The sequence below is a fragment of the Solanum lycopersicum genome, chromosome 2 (assembly GCF_036512215.1).
Source record: "Solanum lycopersicum chromosome 2, SLM_r2.1".
Lineage (NCBI taxonomy): Eukaryota > Viridiplantae > Streptophyta > Magnoliopsida > Solanales > Solanaceae > Solanum > Solanum lycopersicum.
In genome coordinates, this window is record NC_090801.1 from 15,382,927 (window position 1) to 15,388,303 (window position 5,377).

Genomic DNA, 5,377 nt, shown 5'->3' on the forward strand with positions numbered 1-5,377 from the left:
AAAGAGCGGGGGCAGTCTGGTAGAGCTAGAATTTTCATCACACCGCCAACCGTGGACAAGCAGATTGAGTCCATAATTGATCATTAACTTGTTCGTGGAAAGGGCTGGAAAAACTCAAGCTCACAGTTCCTAGTTCATTGGAAAGGACCAGAGGAGACGACGTGGGAAAAGTATGAGGACCTGTGGCAGTTTTGCGACAAGGTCCACAATAATTTGCAATTGTGTGGCGTCGGGGTCGTCGCCAAATCAGGTGGGGGAGCGTGTACCGCCCTGCAAGGCATTAATTGAAATCCGACGATTCCAACCCGTTCGTTAACGCGGCTGCATCCTATCGAGGCTCGGAGAGTCAAGAGATTATGCCAAACTCCAGCCCAACCGTTGGGGGTTTCTTGTAGGCAAGGATGAACATTTAATGCCCACCATGTCCAGCCAAGAACACCCCCCAATGCTGAGGACAAAATCTGTGCAGCAGTTTCTCCAAGTGGCAATAAAGCAGAAAAGCAAATGTGCCCACTTTTTCAGCCTTGTAAAGACTGCCACTTGTAGCCTTTCTTTTGGAATTTGTTCCCAAACATTTTAAGTTACTTATAAGCCCTTTGTATATTGTTTTAGGCAGCATATCTTGTATCTCATCTTGTAAAAAGATATTTGGAGAAAATATTGGAAAATTGGCTCTTGCCTCCCAAAGAACTTTGTCTTCTTTGCGTTGCTTTCCTTACTGTTTTGTGGGCTGTTTGTTTGACTGTCTTGCTTGTTGTTTCTTGTGTGTTTGGTTGGCTGTTGGACTGAGTTTTGAAGAGCTGTGCAAGCCTTCATATACTGTCCCACGAGGTGAAAATTTGACCCCGTGACTGTTTAGCTCCATTGCTAACTGTAGAGGATTTTGATTTTTAATCTTTGTAAGTAAGTTAGTAGACTTGCTTATATGATTGATCCTTAGTTGCTTGTTTTCGACATATTTCTTCATTTTGGAAGGTATTTTCAACTTTTTCCTCTGAACTGTTAAATAGTAATTTTCAGCTTTGTACCATTGTAATTCAACTGATTGTTGCTACTTTATTTTTCTGTATGTTCATTAGGTTGCCTCTCGTTTTCTGACTAGGAGTTTGTTGCTTCTCTGTTTCCCATTTACGGTCGTGATCTTGCTTATTTTGTCTCTGTTTCTTTCTTGTTTTGATGATAGAGATAGCTGGTTTGAATATGATCTTTCTTTTCTTTTTTTTGGAGCAATTCTTTTCTTTTTCTTATTCTTTATTCATACATAATCTCTCTTATCATCAACAGTGTCATTTCCCTGTTGGCATAAACGTTTCCCTGAGTTATATTTACATATTTTTTTCTTTTTATCCTCCTCTTTAGTCTTACATATCCCCACAACATGGTCGCACTTGGTAAAAGTCTCACATGAGAAGAATCACGCGCTGATGGAGTCCCTTATGGCTGCTCCATAGAGTGGAGCGTGTAGTTAACTCTATAGGAAATGACTGTTGTAGAATACATACAGAGAAGAAAAGCGTAGGAGAGAGAATTTATCATTAGTTTCTATTATTTGCCAAATTCCATTTAGATTTAGTTCTTCAAAATATATTTTTGATCTTTGTTTATGCATCACAAATTTTTTTTATTTGATTTTTCTTATTTTCTTGCAGCTTTTGTTGATGTTTCTGGACAACCCTCAATGAATTGAAGATCGAAACTTTTAACTTTCTTCCAAGCTTTGTTGATGCTTAGATGTGTGTTTTGACAATCAAATATTATAACTAAAAATATGATATGTTAGCCACTCTAATGTAAAATCGTACACTCTTGATCTCTATCTTCTTGTCTCTTCTATATATATTTATATCATCTATTTGTATAAAAAAAATTTGGTAATTAATATGTGCATGATTTCAATTGCTCTATGACCATTGGTGGTTAGTTAGAAACCAAAATTATTACTTGTCCCCGAAGGTTAATCTAAGATGAGAAATGTTGCTCGTTTCTAACGATTAAGCTAGGATTAGAATAGTTTGATTGTCACTAAATCTATTTTAGGACGAGGTCATTGAATGTAACTAAATCTATTCAAAGAGCAGGTCGTTGGTCGTCGCGAAAACTATTCTAGGGCCAACTAGTTACTGGTCTTTAACATGTTTCTAGGACCAGGTCGTTGGTCGTCGCTAAAGGTGTCCTATGACCTATTAATGATCGTCCCTAATGAGGATTAACGACCAGAAATGAGCTTTTTGTTAGATATCTTAAAAGTATTTGAGACCAGAATTGTTGTCTCTAAAATGACTTAGGCGGCTAGATTTCTTTACCGACCCTAAACTGTTTAACGACCGGATTTTTAATAACTTAAAGAAATCCAATTTAGATGTGCAAATAAAAGTTAAACGTATATGATCATTTAAATTTTATGTAGCATATCCAAATGAATCCAAAAAAAAATAATCTATTTCTTGGTAGTCAAGAAAACCCACCTAGCTATAAACTTGTAACATGTCTAAGATATGGAGAGGATAAGATCACTAGAAACTTAGATAGCACCAAATGGTGTAGGGTACGTGGGGGATAGACCACACCTTAGTTTTTTCACTTCATCTTTTTTTAGCACAAAGTTTAGTTTGTATTTTTTAATAACTTAAAATTTGGAAAGAATTATTGCATACTAGTGACAACATTGTTACGTCATTCGCTAATATTCTTTATTTATAATATAACTATCTCTAATGTAGTTAAATTAGCACGTTATTCATCATATTGCTTCTTCATCGTAATTTGGTGTACAAAACAAAATCAGATACTGTCTCCTCCTTTGTTTCTGATGATCATGGTCCTCTTCCTAGTATTTCTACACAGTTAGCCAAATTTGGGTGCATCATGCAAGGCTCAAACATAATATATAAACTGTACAAAACTTTATTTCTTTTCGTAACTTTCCGAAAATGGCCAAATAAATCAACGCCCCAAAATGGAAGAAAAATCAAGAAAAAAACAAAAACAGTACAAAGAATGGTTGAATTTTTTTTTTACTTGCACCAATGACCTTTGAATATAACGAAAAATTAGAGAAGGAAAATGGCCGAAATATTTCTTAAATGCCCTAAAATTATCGAAAAATCAAAAAACATACATAAAGAGTACAAAAAACACCTCAAAATATTTTTTACTTGCTCCAATGACCTTAAAATATCGTGAAAAATAAGAGAACAAAACGTCACTTCTTTTTGTAACTATCCAAAAATGGTTGAATATTATGTTAATGCCCCAAAATGACCGAAAAATCATGAAACACATTAAAAAAATAAAAAATACCTTAAATTCTTTTTGACTTGCACCAATGACCTTAGAATTTCGTGATGAATAAAAGAATAAAAATTTATTTGGTTTCGTAACTTCCCGAAAAAGGTCAAATATTAGGTAAATGCCTCAAATGACCAAAAAATGAAGAAACACGCACAAACAATATAAAAAACTCCTCAAATTTTTTTTAAAACTTGCACCAGTTACTTCAGTATATTGTGACGAATAAACTTTAAAACTTTATTCCTTTTCATAACTGGTAAAAAATGATCGAATATTATGTAAATGCAAAAAATAGCCAAAAAATCAAGAAACTAACATTAGATAATACAAATAACGTCTCAAAAAAATCTCGAATTGCACCAATGACCTTAGAATATTGTAATGAATAAAAGAGAAAAAAATTATTTCTTTTAGTAATTTTACGAAAATAACTGAATATTACGTAAATGCCCAAAATGGTTGAGAATCAAGAAACATAAACAATAAAAAAATGTCTCAAAAGAATTCTACTTTCATCCATGACCTTAGAATATCGGGATGAATAAGCAAACAAAACTAAACTTCTTTTTGTAACTGCCTAAAATGGACGATTATTACGTAAATGCCCCTAAATGGATGAAAAAACAAGAAACACACATAAAAAAAAATACAAAATACACCTCAATTTTTTTGACATGCATCAATGGCCTTAGATCGAGAAGAATATGAGAACAAAATATTTTTTTCCCGTAACTCTCCCAAATAGCAGAATGATACATTAATGCTCCTAAAATGATTGAAAATCAAGAAACATACATAAAAGCTTCTAATTTCGTAACTACATGAAAATAGATGAATAGTACATTCATGCCCCAAATAGGCGGAAAATCAAGAAATACAAATAAACAATACAAAAAACGCCTCCAAAAGTTTCCAACTTGACCCAATGACATTAGAATGTCGTGGCGGAAAACAGAACAAACTTTATTTCTTTTCTTACCTGCCAAAAAATTATCGAATATTACGTAGATGCCCTAGAATGACCGGAAATCAATAAGAAATAAACAATAAAAAGATCCTCGAAAAAATATGACTTTCACTAATGACCTTAGAATATTGTGACGAATAAGAGAACAAAAATTTACTTTTTTTCTTTACTGCCAGAAAATGACCAAATATTACGTAAATACCCCAAAATGACCGAAAATCAAGAAACACGTATAAACAATACAAAAAGTTTCTCATAAAAATTTCAACTTGCACCAATGACCTTAAATATCAGAAGAACAAAACATTATTTCTTTTTGTGACAGTCCGAAAATTATCGAATATTATCCAAATGCTTCAAAATGGCCAAAAAATCAAGAAACACTCATCAACAACACAAAAAATGACATGAAAGAAATTTCGGCTTCCACCAATGACCTTAGAATATTATGATGAATAATAGAACAAAACCTTACTTATTTCCGGAACTACCTAAATATGAACGAAGTTGACGTAAATACCCATAAAATGGCTAAAAAATCAAGAAACAAACCAAAACAGTAAAAAAAATGCCTCAAAATATTTTTTGATTTTCACCATTGACCTTAGAATATAGTAACAAATAAGAGAACAAAACTTGACTTCTTTTCGTACTGCCTGAAAATGGCCGAACATCATATAAATGTCCTAAAAATAAAGAAACACACATAAACAATACAAAAAAATACCTCAAAAAATGTTCTATTTGTAGTAATGACCTTAAAATATCATGACGGACAATAGAACAAAACTTTGTTTCTTGTCGTAACTGCCGGAATATTACGTAAATGCCCTAAAATGACTGAAAAATCAAGAAACACATTAACAATACGAAAAATGTGGTCAATTATTTTGACTTGCACCAATGACCTTGGAATATTGTGACAAAAAACAGAGCAAAACTTCGCTTTGTTTTTGTCACTACCCGAAAATGACCAAATATTATGTAAATGCCTAAAATAGCCAAAAATAAAAAAACACACATAAATAATACAAAAAATGCCTCAAAATATTTTTTGAATTGCTCCAATAAACTTATAATATTGTGACATATAACAGAAAAAAAATTTACTTCTTTTCA

The 5,377-nt window shown here is 32.8% G+C and overlaps 1 long non-coding RNA gene across 1 annotated transcript; it reads left to right on the top strand.

The window, feature by feature from the left end:
• Window positions 1–614: 614 nt before the first annotated feature.
• LOC112940888 (uncharacterized) lies at window positions 615–1,879 on the top strand. The gene is made up of 2 exons (XR_003245104.2): window positions 615–975; window positions 1,650–1,879. It is a non-coding gene; the product is annotated as an uncharacterized lncRNA (long non-coding RNA).
• The last annotated feature ends 3,498 nt before the right edge of the window (window positions 1,880–5,377 follow it).